Source organism: Esox lucius, chromosome 25 (genome assembly GCF_011004845.1).
Source record: "Esox lucius isolate fEsoLuc1 chromosome 25, fEsoLuc1.pri, whole genome shotgun sequence".
Lineage (NCBI taxonomy): Eukaryota > Metazoa > Chordata > Actinopteri > Esociformes > Esocidae > Esox > Esox lucius.
The window spans coordinates 5949743-5971614 of NC_047593.1; the positions used below are offsets into that span (position 1 = coordinate 5949743).

General features: G+C 40.8%; 1 long non-coding RNA gene across 1 annotated transcript; it reads left to right on the plus strand.

The window, feature by feature from the left end:
- The first annotated feature begins 17386 nt into the window (after positions 1-17386).
- LOC117594110 lies at positions 17387-20407 on the plus strand. The gene is made up of 3 exons (XR_004575488.1): positions 17387-17497; positions 19898-19971; positions 20168-20407. It is a non-coding gene; the product is annotated as an uncharacterized LOC117594110 (long non-coding RNA).
- Positions 20408-21872: the final 1465 nt, after the last annotated feature.

Below are 21872 nucleotides of genomic sequence, written 5' to 3' on the forward strand. Positions count from 1 at the left end.
TGTAGATACATTGTAGATACATTATACTTAATACCTGTACATTTTCGGTACATTTTTGTATTTTCCAGAACACATTTAGAATTGCCATCTGTAATGCATTTGCATTAATTGCACACATATTAATTCCACTTGCATATACTTGCACTTGTAAATTCTTCTGCACTCTATTTGCCCTTCTGGTTAGACGCAACCTGCATTTTGTTGTTCTGTTCTTGTACTGTTCAATGACAGTAAAGTTGAATCTAATCTAATCATGAGAGAGCCGAAAGATTCAGGACCTGATCATATCTTTTTCAGAATAAGGTCATTTGAAAATTGGACTGAGGTAGGATTTTACTGAGGTGTGGAATAAGGGTAATTTCAGGGCACCTTTTTAAAAACTATTTTTTTTACAAGTGACAGATAGGAGTATTTTTTGGGCATATTTTCCTCTACATTCAGCTGGCACCTACATTCTGTTCATCCCGATTAGACGAGACAAACATAATTGCACACACTGGATATGAACCTGGGTCTCCCATGTGAGAGGCTGTGAATTTAAAGTGGGTGTCAAACTTGACCCTGACTGTTACAGGCTCAATCTCATTTTCTTATGTTGGACCGAAGAAGTCAATTTGAAATAAATCAGTATAGAAGTAAAATCAGTCATGAATTCAATACATTCTTTTATTTAGCTCTTTTCACTCATTTATCATTTCATAATGGCCTTTTGTCAAAGGATTGCGGTCCACGTGACATACAAAATAACTTTGGAGACACTTTGTCAGGGCTGAAGAGGACACTTCAAAATCTATTTCTTCTAAGGCTCAAAGGATTTGGTATATTGCCCAGATCCTCAGACAGTTTTACAGCTGCATAAGAGTTAGTCCGTGGTGAAGGGATCATGTTACTTCAGAGACACTTTTACTTCAGGGGGCATAAAAGATTTGGCATGGTCGCCATCCAGGGGCAAAATTCCCAGGGGGATAAGGAAGGAAATGTTAAAGGAAGGATAATTTGTCACCCCCCAATATGATTGGCATCTTCATGTTGGTAGGTTTACAATTTTATTTCAAATAGGGCTGATGTGACTGTTCATGTCAATCCTCCTCAGTTTTTTGTCCCCTTCCAAATATTTGTTTAGTATTTTGTCCCCTTCCGAAATCCATTCCACTTCAGTCACAAAATCCGTCATCTCATAGAATCCATGTCTTACTTTACTCAGTTTTGACATTTTTCGTGGCACAAATATCTTGCTGTTAGGAGTATGAGGTAAATATTGGCTGATTAGCTTTCTAACTCTCTACAAGGAGTGGTGGCTCTAGCCTTTTGGCCCTTTAGGCCCTAAGCTAAATTTCATTTGGGGACCCCCCTCCCCTATCAGTCGGGGCCTCCCTAGCAGTCAGAGGCCCCCTAGCGGTCAGGAGCCCTAAGTGACCATTTATGTTGCTAATGTCTGGAGCCGGCCTGTCAACAAGTATGTCATTTTAGGTTCAACTCAGTGTTATGCAATATTAGATGGATTGTAGTCATATACATGGGAGCCATGTTATGCTGTAGTTTTGTTACAGCATGTGATTCTTTAATATCTAAGATAGACTGTATCAGGATTTGAGCTGTGATAATGTGGATGCAAATAAACCTCACAATGTAGCAACCACCTTCATTTGTGTTTGTTAGCTATAGTAGCCTAGTTCATTTGTTGTTGACAACTATAGGAGATCACCCTGACATTAATTAACACTACTTGACTGACTGTCATATTTGACTAATATTTGAATGCAGAGTGAGACAGAACCAGAGGGCTGTAATTAGAAGGACATTAGGTTGGTTGCTGAGGTGTGTAAGAACAAACAAAACTCCAATATATCCCCCTGGATCTGTAATGGTATAATGCTTACAGAAGCTTACCTGTTGTATAGATAATTGGTCTACAGTTAGTTATTGTCAAGTCATTTAAATACAATACATTGTTTTTATTGTGTACCAAAAGACTGACGTGCTCTTTGTATGTTCAGGAAGCAACCAAGGCATTAAAAGTCTGAACTACTGTTGTGAGGAAAGGTTTGTTGTTTATTAGACTGTTAATTTTTATGGTTTAGCAGAACGAGTCAGACCAGGAGGCAGGGAGATGAAAGGGACAGTGGGGTGGATGCTGAGATGAGGGATAAATTATAACTACAAAAAGCCAGAGTCATAAACATGCAGAGACCACCAAAGGAAATAAAATCTTTGCTTGTTGTAGAATATTCCTTGATAATCGATGGAACACAAGACATTGCTGGGATTGAGGAAGAGTCCATATGGACCAGGCATGTAGATTAAGACCTAGCCCCTAGAAAAGAGTTTGTGGATTACATGAAACTCATTCAACAACTGGAGAGAGCCTTGCTAAATTGCAACAGATGTATTGCTCCGACTGAACCTGCCTGTCTCGCAGTTGAGAGGACAAACATATAGTGGTACAGCCAACATGTCTGGTAGCATACAGAGACTGCAGGCGGTCTTAATTAAACAGGGACCAACCTCTGGCTCTGTATGTCCACTGTGGCCCCAACTGCATAAACCTTGTGTCCCAGACGACTACATCAGCCTCATCTGTTGTCAATAACTCACTGGAATTGATCAATGAATAAGGAAGGATAACAAAACATTCTGGTGAGTTTAAGTCCATTTTCACTCATGTTTCAAACTCTAATGCTGTACACGCTACATTATGGTGTTATGGTGGCACAATTCAGTAGAAAAAGCATAACATTATATAAAAACCTTATTCCTGAGATTCATGCCACTTCTTCCTTTTTTATAGGTGTGGTTGGCGATGCTCAAGACACCAGAATAGCGACTGTGTGGATGTGGTGGACCTACTGAAGACAAAGGTGGCTGAGGTCAGGAGTCTGATCAAGCAAGTGTAGATCCTGCTGAGACCTTTGCTAGTGGCTGCTGCTTCTTCAGCACAGAAAGAATTTCAGTGCTTCGAAAAGGCTAAAATCCTGGCTGACATCAACCCAGAACAGGTTGAACCAGGTGAATGTGAGCCATGTACACATAGAAAGGTTGGACAAAATTGACGAAGTCTATTAGTGACATCCGTGAGAATGTCTTTGGTTCATTCTCATAAAACAATATAAAAGTTCCGATTTCAAATAGCAAATTATTTGTGTAGCCTAGTCAAAAGATTCGTTTTTTCTTTGCCCCTCACTGTTTTGCCCTAGTCCCCACCTCTGGAGTTCTAAATCTGCTTCAAATATAACTTTGCCAGGCTGCTTGGTATGTCCACTGCACAATCAGAAGGCTCTTCATTGGGTTTTTAAACGATAATCAGGGACAATATCAATTTGATTAAATCTAATTAAACACGGTGGGTGATTGTATGTACCAGTGGGTGGGTGGATAGGTAGAACGAAGGTTAGTTTGAGGAGAGGAGGGGAGGTAAGTAAATGTTACTCTACGGGTGAGTATTAGTTTGTAGGTACGTTGATATTAGGGAAACAGTCTAGAGGAGTCAGTCAGGCTAAGATTGGTAGGGAGGTTGTCTGAATGTTAAACTTGCGTCTCAGTTTACGCTGCAGCCACTGAAGAAACCTGTAGTGAGAATAAAAAAGACTGACATGAATCACTGCAAGGGTGTCATATAATCTTAGATTGTGAACAACAATACGTATGTCACTAGATATTTCCCTCCTTCATCATTCATTTCTCACCTCTTCCTCAGACTCTTTTTGCCTTTCTTCTGAGAAACCAGAACCTCACTATCTTTATTCTCCTGCTGGCAGGAAATGCCTTTTTTCACTGCCTCATTGCCTTTCTCTTCCTGAATTAAGTCACAAATTGTAAAATGCAACATTTATAAGACTACCCCTCTCTAAAACAGGTCACCTGGTCATATAGAGCCCAAGTGGTGGCTACTTTTCTTGCACTATTAGTTGACCACTTTCTCTTTAACAGTATTTCTGGACTACTTTTCTTTGCATCAACATTGGTCGACTACTTTTCCTTTCAACACTATTGGCCAACTTGTTCTAATGCTATTGGTTCATTACTTTTTGTTCTCATTCTCTATTGGTCAACTTATTTCCACATCCTCTAATTTTACTTACCTGTGTGGTTGCCATGTTCTCCACAGAGTTGGCAGAGGCCAGAGATTGGTTATCCTCTCCGGAAAAAGGTACCACCAGATCACTGATGTCTTCCAAAGACATCAGTGATCTGCCAGCCAATGGAGAACGGGGATCCCAGGTCATGAACAGTGGCCAGTCGGGGCTCGGAGGGGCCAAAGACCTTGTGTCATCTGTGATTTGATGACCATTAGGGATGGGAGTCAGGTGGGGAGCTCCAGGCCTGGGAGAGGCAGTGGATTCCTCATCATTAGACCAGGTCCGAACAGAAGTGGTTTCAGCCAGAGAATCAGAATGCTGCCATTCATCGTCACTGTCAGACAAGGGGCTGTCCTCATGCCAGCATGTAGTGCTCTGAAGGAAGGAGAACACAAACAAATTAGACCCATGAACTATACAGAACTGTCTAATTGGTTGATTTATAGATTGGCCTGACTTCTTTTGTCACTCAGTGTAATTAAATTACTTCATCAAACACCATGTTTATTTGTAGAAACATACATAAAAGCTTTGTATCAATGAACACCACTGACCACAAGAATGACTAACTTACATAGAACTGGACACTGCCCAACCTATGGAATTTGTCCTCAGCCAGTTTATCCAAAGCAGGCAATTTCTGGCTCCGCTTGACCCGACAGAACATATCCCTGTGAAACTGGTGGGCCTCCAGGCTTCTCACATTACCAATCGTTGTCTGAGGCCTCTCCTCCTTCTGCAGACAACTGCCCTCGTTGCTGAAGTCTTGGAGGCTCTGCTCACCCTGGTCCAGGTAGCTTCTGTCCCACTTAGTGGGAGGTGTGGTGATGTCAGGGTACACCGTGGACCTCTGCCTCTGTGTGGACGAAACATTGAGGACATTGAGATGTGAGGACATGTAAAGGTTTATAAAGCCTGTTTGAGCAATTAGTGTAGCACATCCTATGATATTTTGAAGGAGAAATGTTACTGTTATCTCTGGCAAATATTTCTCAGGCAAACCTTTCTAAAATGGATTGATTTGGGCATTTTACACCATAGTGAGGAAGAAATGTTGGTGCCTGTGTGGTTGTCAACCCCCATACATCTTCATCTTGAAGGCACATATATAAATCACAGCTGAAAATAACTTGATTAACCATACTGTTGCCCTGTAACCACAAATAAATAATGACTGACTTGACAAATATACATTTTGTTGAATTAGACTTGTGCCTGTTGACATGATGGCATCCGTCTTCTAAACCCCATTGTCTGCATTTCATTCACCTTGTAACATGTTGAATTTTTTTTTTTAATCAACCAGGTGGCCTATAAACAATCTAGTGAGATTGTACCAGTTCCCAGCATCCATCCGAATGGGAATTAATGTGCAACATAAGAGAGATACAGAGAGATACAATTTTGGACACTAACAAAATAAATCCCTATCAGAGGCATATTATCTTGTAAGTCAAATGGTGTGTTCTGTCTTATCACTTGTCCTTGTGGGAAACACTCTTTATCACAATGCAAACAGACACAGCAAACCTTAAGGCCAAAAGACATACCACTGGTTCATCAGGAAGTATGATTACATCTTCAGCAGAGAGGTTATCATAAAGGTCCCCGCCAAAAGAACCATCATCACCAAGAGACTGTTAACAAGAGAGAGACATTTGTTCAGCAATCCATTCAGATTGAATGTTCTTGGAGGTCTACACAAAGATAGAGGACGGGAAATCTACTCACCAGAAGGTTACAGGAGTTTGATTGACCAACTTCTGCTTCTGTCAGGGAGAGGCTGTAGAGGGAGCTGCCTTCTTCTGGACACTCTTCTACCTGATCAGATGGAATCTGAATGGGGGCAACCAGCACTATGCGATGGGTATTGTTCTTCATTACACGCACTTATAGTTTAAATCAATCAGTACAAATCAATTTAAATTGAACAATTAAAAGTTATAAACAGTTAAAAACATCTATCTCAATCCAATATAAAACTACTTCTGTCACCTTGGACTTGGAATGGTCATTTCTAGAACTTCATTATGACATCAGCCTACTGACCTGTGGCACCTCATTGGCTGCTGGTTGGTAATATTTATCCTGGGTAACCATAGAAACAGAACTTCATTGTGACCCTTCTAGTCAGTTTCAGTTCCAAAACATCCACAGATACATGTATCTGCATTAAGTGAATCAAATATTTTAACATTTAATAAAAAATAGAGTATCCTGATGAGTTTTCATCTTTACTCCAGACTTGCAATTATGACCAAAATGGGCCAGAGCATGCAGTTGAATAACTCCAGGAATAACATTTTGTCTCACAATACAGACTAAGCATGTCCTATTAATCTTTCCAGTTGCTCAGTTTCTCTAAATAACCAATGCTGTCCAGACACAGTGCAGCACATCTATAGTATATTTAAAGATGTGTGAAAACATCTGTTAACAGACTTACCTGTTCCAGTCTGTGGACTGTGGTATAGTCTTATAAACTGTAGTCAGATCATCACTTGACTCCCATTCCCCTGAGGACACATGCACACACTCACACACACCTGACTCCCATTCCCCTGAGGACACATGCACACACTCACACACACCTGACTCCCATTCCCCTGAGGACACATGCACACACACACACACACCTGACTCCCATTCCCCTGAGGACACATGCACACACTCACACACACCTGACACCCATTCCCCTGAGGACACATGCACACACTCACACACACCTGACTCCCACTCCCCTGAGGACACATTCACACACTCACACACACCTGACTCCCATTCCCCTGAGGACACATGCACACACTCACACACACCTGACTCCCATTCCCCTGAGGACACATGTACACACTCACACACACCTGACTCCCATTCCCCTGAGGACACATGCACACACTCACACACACCTGACTCCCATTCCCCTGAGGACACATGCACACACTCACACACACCTGACTCCCACTCCCCTGAGGACACATGCACACACTCACACACACCTGACTCCCATTCCCCTGAGGACACATGTACACACTCACACACACCTGACTCCCATTCCCCTGAGGACACATGCACACACTCACACACACCTGACTCCCATTCCCCTGAGGACACATGCACACACTCAGAGGTGTTTCTGGGCAATCTGGCGCCCTAGGCGAGATCTCTAAATGTTGTCCACACAAAAAAGTAAGCCAGCTTTGCACTTCTTAATTTAACTTTTTTAAACACAAAAAATGTACAAAAAAATTTAACAATAAAGGAGAACCAACATAGTGTTCTGTTAAAAAAGGGCAGTTTCTGTCTTAAAACTGGACACGCCTCGATTTCCTTGCTGCAAAACTATCAATGATATCGTCATAGGATCTCTTGAGAGCATCTGTTGTATTTGATTGCAAAATAATAAATTCTAAAGTCTAAATGTTCAGAACAACAAACATACTGTTCAGATCAATTATTTGCAAGGAGATTAGAAACAACTTGCGAAAGAATCTCTGACGTTCTAGTGCACTTGACTTGGTGATTAGGTAGGTCCCCAGGAGCTTCAAACGCTCTGCGACTAACCAGTTCACTGCAGCAAATTTCTTTGCCAAATTCTAAAACCAACCTGAATTATGATCTGAACTGGTCTTCAGAGAAACAAACTTTATAAGTAAATGATATATAGGGTGAGTTGCAGCACCATAAAATCACTTTTAAACAGGGTTAACCTAAATCATGACGTGCTATACGATTAGCCTGGCAAACAAATAGCCTAGCTCACATTATTTTGTGAAGGAGTAATGCGGTCTACATTAGAATTAACAGATTTAAATAAAATAAAAATACCCACTTTTGGGGTGCTGTATTTTACAGTTCGGCAATAGTCACAGATAAATGGTCAAGTTTAAGCTATAGTCGATACCCTAGCTGTCTCATCATATATAGATGGGCTTTGATTCACCAGCTGTGGTTTACCCTCTAAATATATAGGTTAGTTTGGCACACTGGGTCGCGTCTTGCTCCAATCCCTTTCTTTTTTTAACCTAGCTATTCCGATCCTCCTTTTCTCTTTTTACACAACACATTATATTAGCCACTCGACAATCTCGTCTCTGGTGTAAAACTTTACTTCAGCCGACAGATGCAAACTTGACCAATTAGGGATTTTGAGGGCCGAGTGCGCGCCAGCCCAGTTAGTAGCGCATGTGTGTAAGAAAGAGAAGAGGTATGACAGGAGCACTAACGATTATCGGCAGGTCAGCGGCCCACTCCACGCAGAAGCAAGTAAACCAATGCAAACATTTATTTTCCCCACCCAACAACCAGCGGCCCACCGTGAAAACTCCAGATTCTGCCGATTAGCAGTGCAAGAATTTGGGAATCTTTGAGTTTTTCATTCAGAAAAATCCCTGTAGATATCTAGAATGCCACCTGCCCAAGTATTTAATAAGAGTGACTCCGTTACACATCACAGCCGAATTTAGACATCCCAACTTTCCCAGAAGTTCTGGGAGTCTCCCACATTTTAGTACATACTTTTTAGTGTATTAGTGTCTAGTAAAACACTAAGTAATACATTAGTGTGTAGTAGATCGATTGGGACATACTATTACCTCGTCATACAACTCCACCTTGCGGGGGTGGGGGGAATTAGGAGGCCACCTTGAACTTGTCGTTGTGTTCCCCAAACCATTCCTGAACAATTTTTGCTTTGTGGCAGGGCGCATTATCTTGCAGAAAGAGGCCAATGCCACCTGGGAATACCGTTGCCATGAAAGGCTGCACATGGTCTGTAACAGTGCTTAGGTAGGTGGTACGTGTCAAAGTAACATCCACATGAATGGCAGGACCCAAGGTTTCCCAGCAGATCATTGCCCAAAGCATCACACTGCCTCCGCCGGCTTGCCTTTTTCCCATAGTGCATCTTGGTGTCATGTGTTCTCCAGGTAAGCAATACACACGCACCCGTCTATCAAAGTGATGTAAAAGAATCAGACCAGGCCACCTTCTTCCATTGATCTGTGGTCCAGTTGTAATGGTCACGTGCCCAATGTAGGCACTTTGGGGACCCTGACTGGTCTGTGGCTACGCAGCCCCAAACTGCTTGTAGCTTGTCAGTTTGAACTGCTGTAGCTTGTCAGTTGGATCGGAACACGTGGGCCAGCCTTCAATCCCCACGTGCATCAAGAGCCTTGGCCGCCCATGACCTTGTTGCCAGTTCACCGCTTTTCCTTCCTTGGACCACTTTTGATGGGTACTGACCACTGCAGACTGGGAACACCCCACAGGGCCTGCATTTTTGGAGATGCTCTGACCCAGTCATCTAGCCATCACAATTTGGTCCTTTTCAAAGTTGCTAATATCCATACACTTGCCAATTTGTCCTGCTTCTAACACATCAACTTTGAGGAGAGAATGTTCACTTGCAGCCTAATGTATCCCACCCACTGACAGGTGCCATGATAACGAAATTATGAGTGTTATTCACTTCACCAGTCAGTGGTCATAGGGTTATGCTTGATCGGTTTATACAAGTATCAGCACACATGTTGCAATCTGTGGGTGTAATCTGTTGACCTCTTACATTCTACCCCAGTTGCACAAAGTTTATTTTGAGTACTCTATTCGTAACTTTTTTGCACCGTCAGGCTTTTTGCCAGACAGTCAGTACAAATGAGAAGTGGTTCTCAATTGACTAATAATTAAGGTAAAATATATAAAAATGAAATAAAAAGTGATGAAAGAGTACAGATACTGAATGTCTACAAATGGTATGTTTAAATTAAACATCATTAGTTGAAGAAAGTTATCATTATGTAATCAATACATAAAGCAGTGCAGAGTACAGAGTACTCCTTCTTGGAGTCTCTAGGAGGGGTGCTGGAAAGTGCTCCGATTGGGGACTCCATCGTTCTACTGGGGGACTTCAATGCCCACGTGGGCAACGACAGTGACACCTGGAGGGGCGTGATTGGGAGGAACGGCCCCCCTGATCTGAACCCGAGCAGTGTTCTGTTATTGGACTTCTGTGCTAGTCACAGTTTGTCCATAACGAACACCATGTTCAAGCATAAGGGTGTCCATCAGTGCACGTGGCACCAGGACACCCTAGGCCGTAGGTCGATGATCGACTTTGTTGTCGTTTCATCTGACCTGCGGCCATATGTCTTGGACACTCGGGTGAAGAGAGGGGCGGAGCTGTCAACTGATCACCACCTGGTGGTGAGTTGGATCCGATGGCGGGGGAGGAAGCTGGACAAACTCTGACGATTCTGGAAAACCGTCCGGCGCCTCAGGAGAGGGAAACAGTGCCCTACCAACGCTGTTTACAGTGGAGGTGGGCAGCTGTTGACCTCAACTGAGGATGTCGTCGGGCGGTGGAAGGAGTACTTCGAGGAACTCCTCAATCCCGCCGTCACGTCTTCCATTGAGGAAGCAGATGGACTCGTCCATCACCCGGGCTGAAGTCACAGAGGTGGTTAAGAAACTCCTCGGTGGCAAGGCACCGGGGGTGGATGAGATCTGCCCTGAGTACCTCAAGTCTCTGGATGTTGTGGGGCTGTCTTGGTTGACACGCCTCTGCAGCATTGCGTGGTGGTCGGGGACAGTGCCTCTGGGATGGCAGACCGGGGTGGTGGTCCCTGTTTTTAAGAAGGGGGACCGGAGGGTGTGTTCCAACTACAGGGGGATCACACTTCTCAGCCTCCCCGGGAAAGTCTATGCCAGCGTACTGGAGAGGAGAATACGGCCAATAGTAGAACCTCAGATTCAGGAGGAACAGTGTGGTTTTCGTCCGGGCCGTGGAACACTGGACCAGCTCTATACCCTCTACAGGGTGCTGGAGGGTTTATGGGAGTTTGCCCAACCAATCCACAAGGCATTTGACTGTGTCCCTCGTGGCATCCTATGGAACACCTCGGTGTCCCCCCGGAAGAGCTGGAGGAAGTGTCTGTGAAGAGGGAAGTCTGGGCATCCCTGCTTAGACTGCTGCCCCCGCGACCCGGCTCCGGATAAGCGGAAGAAGATGGATGGATGGTTGGTAGAAACCTGGTCCAGTCCAGACTGTTCTACACTCGTCTTTTCTGTATTGTAGAGGAAGACTACTTACTGCAAAAAAGGTACACTCATCAATATGTGTGTGTTTGTGTGTGCACAGAGAATATTTATTTCTGTGTGTATTTTACGCAGCATTATGTTTTGAATGTTATATTCTGGTGGTGAGTGTTATTTTACGCAGCATTATGTTTTGAATGTTATATTCTGGTGGTGAGTGTTATTTTACGCAGCATTATGTTTTGAATGTTATATTCTGGTGGTGAGTGTTATTTTACGCAGCATTATGTTTTGAATGTTATATTCTGGTGGTGAGTGTTATTTTACGCAGCATTATGTTTTGAATGTTATATTCTGGTGGTGAGTGTTATTTTACGCAGCATTATGTTTTGAATGTTATTTTCTGGTGGTGAGTGTTATTTTACGCAGCATTATGTTTTGAATGTTATATTCTGGTGGTGAGTGTTATTTTACGCAGCATTATGTTTTGAATGTTATTTTCTGGTGGTGAGTGTTATTTTACGCAGCATTATGTTTTGAATGTTATATTCTGGTGGTGAGTGTTATTTTACGCAGCATTATGTTTTGAATGTTATATTCTGGTGGTGAGTGTTATTTTACGCAGCATTATGTTTTGAATGTTATTTTCTGGTGGTGAGTGTTATTTTACGCAGCATTATGTTTTGAATGTTATATTCTGGTGGTGAGTGTTATTTTACGCAGCATTATGTTTTGAATGTTATATTCTGGTGGTGAGTGTTATTTTACGCAGCATTATGTTTTGAATGTTATATTCTGGTGGTGAGTGTTATTTTACGCAGCATTATGTTTTGAATGTTATATTCTGGTGGTGAGTGTTATTTGCTTGCTACTTGTTTAACTCTTTCTCTCTTCCCTTCTCTCACTATCCTATCTACACTTATATTTCTCCCTCCATAGAAGTCAACATGGTGGTGTCTGTCATACAGAAGACCTGAGAGTCTCTGGATACGGTCGTCCTCGACCCAGGCACGGTCTCCAGCTCCTCTTTTGGTTTGCCAAAAACTGTGTGCATTTTGACATGAGGGTACAGTGTGACCCGAGAGGAGGTGACTTTGGGTTCCACTACTTCAGCAACTTTGAAGAAATTCTCCCGGTTTTGAGGCAAGGTGGCAGGCAAAAGTACTTTGAGGTGGGCAACCTGAACACAGAGATGTATCCCAATGCCGACAACCTTCCACTCTTTGTGAAAGAGAGATACAACATATACAACCCACAAAGCAACAGGGACCGTGTCATTATTTGCCTGGACCAGAGTTATGTAACAGCCACCTATATGTATCTGTGCACACTGAGGGTGATATTCGGGGGACGTTTGACTGTGTTCATACCTACCAGGTGAGTCCAAGTCTAATGAAGATCATCCAGAGCTCTGATCTGGATCTGCAAACGTTTCTGGACCACATGGGACAACAAAGAGAACATCCTTCACCTGTGATGCAGTTACAAACAGGACCCCACACAGATTTCAATTTCTCTACCTTAGCGGCAGTTCTGATGATCGCCTTGTTGCTATATATATTCTAGTGGCAGTGATCTTGCAGAAATAGGAATCAGTTGTTGCTCATTATTCTTTAATAAAATAAGTCCATAGGTTATTTGCCATTGAGATCTTGTATGGTCAGGTACGTATGATTATTATTATGCAGGACTACATGTTTGTTTCATTACTTCATATGCAAAAGCTGAATACCAAAGATGTGTTATTTCATTATTAGTAAAACAATAATGTTAGAAATATCACCTGTTTCTGTCTATTTTTCTTTATATTAAGCTTTTCTTTCTGTGTTTATTTTCAATAAAAAATGAAGGCAAAAAAGGAGAAATGTGTATGTTGTTGTCTCATTAAAGCAATGTAGAATTGGGTGGAAAACACCACACAGAACTTTTCTGAGGTCGGTTGAGAGTAATATAGGAGAATGTGGGAGAAAAGTTTTCAATAAGAATGAACAAGTAAACTACTGATTCTTGTAATGTTTATATTGATTTGAGCGAAATATTGAGGACAGGGAGATGCAGCCTGCATAGGACAACTGTGTGAGAGGATATATAGGCATAGACAATAAGTATACCTTATATTTGTTTTGTTTTCTATGTAGGTGGAATGTGTTTCCTATATATTAGAAAGTAATTGACTAGTTCAAATTAAGTTAACATACTAACAATCATTAATGTTAATATTAACATCAGCATTCCATGTTTAATTACTACAACAGAGTGATTTTACTACATATACATTATGTGTACCAGGAGACTCATTCAAAATAACCAACAGAAAAATACTTTATACTTTCTATTCATCTGGCCCATGATACATTTTCAGAAAAGAAACCGTGTATTTTCGTTCTATACTTTTATTAAAGAACACAATACAGAAGAATGGTGCTTTGCCATGTGTGCCATTTTCCTTCTGTCCTTAAGTGAAAGTGCAGAAAGGACAGTGATAGGACATGTGATGCTAATTACTCCTCCCATTAATCCTGTCCATACAGCCTGTGTGTAGAGACAAGAACAATGGACACTATACAATAACAGATTATAGTTGGAACACTCCCGTTCACAAGTTTGGAGTCACTTAGAAATTCCCTTATTTTCCATGAAGACTTACATGAAATACGTTTGAATAGGAAATATAGTGAAATGAATAGGAAATACAGTAACTGAAATAATAATTTTTAATTAAAATAATAGTGTCCTTCAAACTTTGCTTTCGTCAAAGAATCCTCCATTTGCAGAAATATCAGCCTTGCAGACCTTTGGCATTCTAGTTGTCATTTTGTTGAGGTAACCAATTGGCTTAATGGGCACTTCTTACGTACTATAATATGTACAGTATCTCACAAAAGTGAGTACACCCCTCAACATTTAGCTAATATTTAAATATATCTTACCCCTTATTACAGGATTAATGCCTTGTTCCATGTATCTTTCTTTAGGCCGGTGGTGGCTGGTCCCCTCCAGCTAGGTCCCTCCGCCCCCTCTGGACATTGAAGGGGGCCCGGCGTACTCGGTCCGTTCCATCCTCCCGGGGGGGGGGGGGGGGCTACAGTACCTGGTGGAGTGGGAGGGGTACGGCCCGGAGGAGCGTTGCTGGGTGCCGGCGGTGGATGTTCTTGATCCGGAGCTCCTCGCCGATCATCCTGCGCGGCGTCCTCCGGGTCGGCCTCGGGGCCGCGCGTCGAGGGGGGGGGGGTACAGTAACGACGTGGTGTTCGGCACGCGTCATCGCCGGCCTTCTAGCCACGCCGCTCCTCCTCCCACGGCACTGTCATGTCTTGTTATTGCACACACCTGGTGTCCATTCCCTCATGATGTTGCCTATATAAGTTCCTGTGTGTCTTTGTGTGGTATTGTTTTAAGTCTTACATTACTGGAGATGGGCACGTTTGTTTTAGTGCTTGTGCGCAGTTTTATAGCACGCCTTTGATTTTGTATATTGAAAATACAAGTTACGTTTATCGCCTCCCTGCGTTTGACTCGAGTTTCCCTTCTACACACTCCACTACACCTGCATCGTGACAACATATCCTACATTTCTTATACAAGAGCCCGTATGTAGCAAAAATATATATACATTTACGAACAAAACAGAACATTTATGTAATTTACAAAATATTTTATTTATCATCAACCTCACACTCCCAAGTTGGTCAACAGCACAGAAATTAAAATCAGAACTGTGTGGGACTTCTTAACCATCAGGAAGGATAAAGTTGCAAATCTCATCTAGTTAACCCCAATGAAGTTGTAGTTCTTCAATGGCAATATGACAAACAGTTATTTTTTCACAAGTAGAGTTCTATCCTTCTACAATCATTGACATTTTTGTTCCAGCTATCAACTGATCAAATTTTGAAATATTACCATACTGATCATTTTACAAATAATTAAAACATAAGAACACAAGCCAATATGAATGCTTTACTTTTCATTGGGTTATTTTATTCTCAAATAGTGAAGATTTGTAAAATTATGAAGATAAGAAAACAAACTTTGAATTGAAATAAACAATTAACATTATCCAACTGACAAAATACAATCACACAAGCAAAGATGGACACTTTACTCTTCCTTGTTGACAGAAATGAGTCTGAGTGGTCTTCAATTCTATCTTCACCTTCCTCTGCCGTTTGACCCGTTGCTGCACCTGGACATGGACAATTAAAACAGTTTAAAAACAGTATAAAACAGGTATATTAGAGTACTATAATGTAAGCTACACGACTAAATTAGAAAATAACAAAATTGGAAAATTACTAGATTAGAAAAGGAAAGTATGATTAACATCAATGATTATAACATTTCTAAATAGCAATAACTACTAATGTAGGCTAACCAGCAGAAGAGTACTGGTGAAAACTCATCGACATGACAAAATCAGAACATAAATCAGAATTATCTTAAACTGGAGTATAATAAACGTGCTATAGCCACACAGTTTACAATGTGTACACATTCCGTCTGTGTTGTGGGAGATTATATAGAACTATTTGAGTTGGTCTGAATTGCGGTGATTGGGGAATTATCATGACTCTAAAGTTTTTCAGGTGAACTTTTAAATATTTGGAATACGTGGTTTCTGATGTGGTGGCAGTAATGACATTGTAAGCAAAGTACGTTGTAGGGGCGGAAATAGGAGTTCATATTTATGGGCGTAAGATCATTGACGTGCTGTACTCTGCCTGCTGTTACCTACCTGACTACCTGCCAAACGTTTTCGAATTAGCTCTATATAAACAAATTGGTCAAAATTCTATTTTAAGAGTTTTACCAACACAATATTTTTTATCTGTTGACCTCTTACCCAACTTTACTACACCGGGACTCTTTTTGGACATAATTAACAGAATTACTCACCCCTGAACACCCAAGGCTAAGTATCATTAAAATGCCTTATCACTGTAATAGCAATCTCTGTTGGAGCAACAACACGGAGGAGAACTATCGTATTCAGTTAAAGATAGCAGAGTTAGAGGCTTGGCTTCTGACGCAAATGTCGGGCAAGGATTATGCTTGTGTAGAAATAGAAAAAACTGCGTCAGTGCCACCAGGAAGAAACGATAGTTTTGTTAGCCCCCCGGCACAGCTCCTGCAGCCGGGCAAGAACTTTCTCTTGGTCACTGGGAAGAAATGCCGTCGACCAGTTAAACCTGAATCGTTGCTAAATCCAACTGAGACTTTCAACAGGTTTTCCCCACTGGAGTCGGAGTCAAGGCCCGAGCCGTCTTCGGAGGGGAATGATCGGCAGGCATGTTCTACCGGTGGACTTGAAAAACTGAAAACTTTAGTCATTGGCGATTCCATCACACGCAGTATTAGACTAAAGAATCAGCCGGCGATCGTACATTGTTTACCGGGGGGCAGAGCCACCGACGTAGCCACAAATCTGGGGTTGGTGCTAGCGAAGTCTAAAACTGGCAAGTATAGAGAGTACAAAGATATTGTTATTCAAGTTGGCACCAACGACTAACAGTCAGAGGTTAGCTAAGCAGAACATAGCATCAGCGTGTAAACTAGCTAGAAAGATGTGTCGGCATCGAGTAATTGTCTCTGGCCCTCTCCCAGCTAGGGGTAGTGACGAGTTCTACAGCAGACTTGCGCAACTCAATCGCTGGCTGAAAACGGAGTAGCTGGAGTGGTGCTCTTCTTTTATTAAGGAACATTGACAGGAGTCTCACTCCTATAGCCTTAACATGAGATAGGGTGCAGGTCAGGCTGCAGGCTGTTAGCCAGCCTGCTAGCATAGTGGAGTCTGTCATTAGCATAGCCAGAGTAGTGTGGACACATTGAGTGTACAAGCAGTCAAACTATTGTGAGCATTGAAGCAAATGTTGAATGTCTGTAGCATAAGCGGAAACTGAAAGTTGCAAGTAGAAAACAGGAAATGTTATTTAAGCTATTTCTAGGGAACAAGAGCAGAATGAGCTTGTGTGTCAGATTAAGAATAGACAAGACAGAAACCACAAAGTCCAAAGATGACGCTTGTACTGCATTTACACATATAAGGTATAGAACATAATCTGGACCAATGGCACACATGCTTGGCATATTCAACCCCCACTTTTAGGCGTGTTTGAAGTATAAATAATGCTGATGTGACTGATTGATCTTTAGACATTGTGCGGTGACACTCTGTCTCCAAAAGCTTTTGTAATAAACGGAATAAACGGTACGGTAATTGACCTGACTCCTGGTGTGTTATTCTCCTTTCCAACAAATCAACTTGGGGAAGTGTTAGACTTCAACAATTTTGGGGGCTTCGTCCGGGATTGGGTAAAGGAGAAGGAATTCGATCCGGTCCAGCTAACCTACACAGGATTCACAGGTTCCAGCGCCGGCACATCAAAAAGGTAAGCAGAGCCTGTTATATCTAAATCTGCGTATTGGCTGTGAACCAAATTGTGAACCTGTGAAGAACTAGTGGGACTGGTTTGAATTCAGGAGGGCGAGGCAATTGGTGATTGCTCCGGGGTTGACTACCCCCCCCCCCCACTACGGTAATTGTGTTTTTCTCCTTTTCAAGAAACCAACTCGGGGAAGTGTTAGACTTCAACAGTAGTTAGTACAGCTTTACCGGTAACACTTTACAATAAGGATACAGTAATAATGATTATTAAATGCATTAATTGACATGGTTTCATTACTTATTAATGCATCTATAAAGCCTTGATTATGTGTGCATGTGTTAATAGACATATTAACTAAGTATTACTTAACTGTTGGTACACATATCAACAAACATTAACTAATACATGAAAACATAGTGTAAACTAATAGTTAATTAATGCATCTACAAATAATGAACTGTGTGTGGCTGTGTCAATAAACATGTTACCAAATGAATAGGTAACTAATAAAAGACATGTTAAAAAACATCTATCAATAAATCAATATATTGCAATCTAAATCTTAATTGATGCAATTTATCATTGGTGTGCATGTGTTAATAAACATGAATATATCTAGCTAACTGTTGAATGGCCCAATAGCAAACATGAATTCATACATGAATTTAAATGATTTCATGATGACATAATGCAACTACTGATTTGGTGTCTTTCATCATAGGGAAAACAATTAAATGTTTATTATTGAACATAATCAGTTCAAATGAATTCATTTCTTAGAAGGCAACATATAGAATAACCCTAATTCCTTTAACAAACAACACCTTTCCCCCAACTACTGTCATTTGTTGCTGAATACTGTCCAGTCACAGAAGCCAGGCTTTAGTCCTTCGTGAACATTACCTTACTTGTTACTCAGTGACCTGTTGCTTACTTACTTGCTTTTTCTTGTGTCCATCATGAACAATAATAGCTGTTGTCAATCCTGTGTATTATTTCTTCTTGATATGTCATGAAGTTCAAGAACTCATGTGTTACACTCCTAATGTATTGCTTAATTATCACATGTATAATTCTGCTGTTTCAAGAATCTATGATATATATATACTTTAAACATGCTTGAATGTTCTCACAAAAAAATTTCATTAACTCCAAAGTAATATTACCCAAATGTCTGATGCTTTTTATAGTATTTTGTGCAAAAATGCAGCTCTCATTTATTCATGCTAATGACTGTAAAGTAGAAATGTATTGTATTCAAAATGTGTCTGTAATGCTTAACTCATCTATTTCTTAGTTATCTTCTAGTTTATTAATGCTTTTAGATGATTATGAACTGTTACATACTGATAATTAATAATTAGTTAAGGTAATGTGTTATCCTTATTGTAAATTCATGACTATTCATTAGTTTATTAATTGCTGAATAAAGCTTGCAAATGGGTATAAACTATTAAGTACTGATAATTAAGTATTAGTTAAGTACATTTGTAATCCTTATTGTAAAGTCACAACTATTTATTTGTTTATTAATTGCTTAATACAACTTGCAAATGGTTATAAACTATTAATTACTGATAATTATGTATTAGTTAAGTACATTTGTAATCCTTATTGTAAAGTCACAACTATTTATTTGTTTATTAATTGCTTAATAGAACTTGCAAATGGTTATGAATCGATAATTAAGTATTAGTGCAGTACTTATCAGACAGACAGATTTCAGATTTGTTTTTTATTACAACAGAACATCAACAAACAAGAAAATAGGGCATGAGCATTGAATCTGAAATAAATAATGGTCCTGGTAAAAATAATAGATGAAAACAAATAATTGTGCCCTATATTTATCAACTGCTTAAACTAAAATTTCAAATGAACTCAGCTTCTAAAGCTATTTGTTTTTTTTGTTAGGTAACAGCTTCCTTTCTGTCTTCATGTTCTTGACAGCAGCCGAAATTTCTGCATCCTCATCTACAGCTTTCTTGCACCAATTCGCAAACACTGCAAGTTTGTCTTTGCCATGAGCTTCCAGGAGGGCGCTGGACTTGTTAGGTGCCGCAATGCCCAACTCTGCAATTGGTGCAGTAAGAACAATGGTGTTTCGGTCCACGCCATACTTTTTAAATGCACCTGACATGCTTTTACCCTTACAAAAAATTTTCAGAACATTTTTGTATCTTGCCACAACCTCTGCAGGGCTGCCAACTGAAACAAGAGAGAGAGTTGTTAAAAAAGTGAACATTTTAAAATGTGTATGGCTTGCATATAACTTTTTTTTAACTTGAGATATACCCCTTTGTCGGCTTGACCCAGCATCTTTTCCCTTCCTAGATTTCTTCTTTCTCTTCTTTTCTTTCCTCCCCTTCTTGGAATACTTCTTTTTTTTCTTTCTGTCTTCAGAAGAAGAATCAGAATTGGAGGATTCGGAGGAATCTGACTAGTCTGAGTCAGATGATGACTCTGACTCCTTGACGGTCAGTGAAAAACGAATGGAGGAGCATTCATGTTCCATGTTCTTTGCTAAAAGAGACACCAAACTCACTTACACATTTTGAACGCTGCATCAAAATTTTGACAACTGGTTTCATTCATTATGAAATTGGTTATTAATTTTGTTCATCATAACAAAACATCTCTCTCATTTGTAAGGTCTTGCACTTTCTCCTGCAGGTTGTGTGCCTTCAGCTTCCACAATTCCACTTCAGCTTTTGATTTAGCCAATACTGCATGGAAGGTGGGTGCTGCTGCAGCCTGTGTACCTGCATATATATTTTATATAGTCAAATGTTGTGACCTCAACCAGGCTGTTTTTTAAACCATTGATGTTCCACTGAGAGGGTAATCGTCATGACATTGCCACAATCCAAAGTAAGAAGCTTATACACATATACAGTATCTCACAAAAGTGAGTACACCCCTCACATTTTTGTAAATATTTGAGTATATCTTTTCATGTGACAAAACTAAAGAAATGACACTTTGCTACCATGTAAAGTAGTGAGTGTACAGCTTGTATAACAGTGTAAATGTGTTGTCCCCTCAAAATAACTCAACATAAAGCCATTAATGTCTAAACTGCTGGCAACAAAAGTGAGTACACCCCTAAGTGAAAATGTCCAAATTGGGCCCAATGAGCCATTTTCCCTCCCTGTGGTCATGTGACTCATTAGTGTTACAAGGTCTCAGGTGTGAATGAGGAGCAGGTGTGTTCAATTTGGTGTTATTGCCCTCACACTCCCGGGTCACTGGAAGTTCCACATGGCACCTCAATGCAAAAACCTAATTGTTGCTCTACATAAAGATGGTCTAGGCTATAAAAAGATTGCCAAGACCCTGAAACTGAGCTGCAGCACGGTGGCCAATACCATACAGCAGTTTAACAGGACAGGTTCCACTCAGAACAGGCCTCGCCATGGTCGACCAAAAAAGTTCAGCGTCATATCCAGAGGTTGTCTTTGTGAAATAAACGTATAAGTGCTGCCAGCATTGCTGCAGAGGCCATCTTGTCACTTCCGGCATCACCGGTGGCCATCTTGTCACAGGCAGGCTTCCTGGTGGGCTCTGTGGTACCTAATATAAGGTGAGTGATCAGCACTAACACAAATACTCTTATCTCGCTGAAACCTTGACAGATTTACAAACGGTTTGGTTTCTTACAAACGTTATTAACGTGGCTAAAATTCTGAATGCTTGAAAATGTTGAAATTGCAGCTTTTCTTTTCTAGAAACGTCTAAATCGTGCAGCATAGTTGGATCACGGCTACTTGCGCAAGTTATCAAGAAAGATATCACAAACGAGCTGTTCGATTATAGAGGTTTTACTGACACCAATAACGGTTTTATGACAACTAATCTTTTGTCTAAATTACAATATTTGTGGATGTGGTTGTAGTTCTTTGCTGGCTAATAACAATAAGCTTTGAGTGAGACCTATGGCAGCTAACGTTACAGTTTAGCTGCTAACCAGCAAAGTTGCACATGCTTTTCAATCCGGTTGGTTCCTGTGTTGCTTGAAGGACAGCAATATGTCCTGACCTACAGGTTCAGCCAGGACCACTTGGAGCTTCTCTTCAACTCCATCAGAGTATCTGGTAGGGTTCATAATTTATATTTACCAGCCGCAACACTAAGTGACTTGTATTGTTTTCAGTTTGTCGGTCCATATGTTTTTTTACTTTTGGTAACATGTGTTTTCTGCAGACATACACCCTTACCCTAAGACATACACAATACCTGGAAGTGTCACAAACCATTTTGAGTATTTAGAGAAATGCCTGTGTTTGACTATTTGTTTGCAGAACTTATCATCACTGATACAGTCTGAATTGTATGATAATGTCATTCAACCTATTTTATGTGGAAAGATCATTCAGGG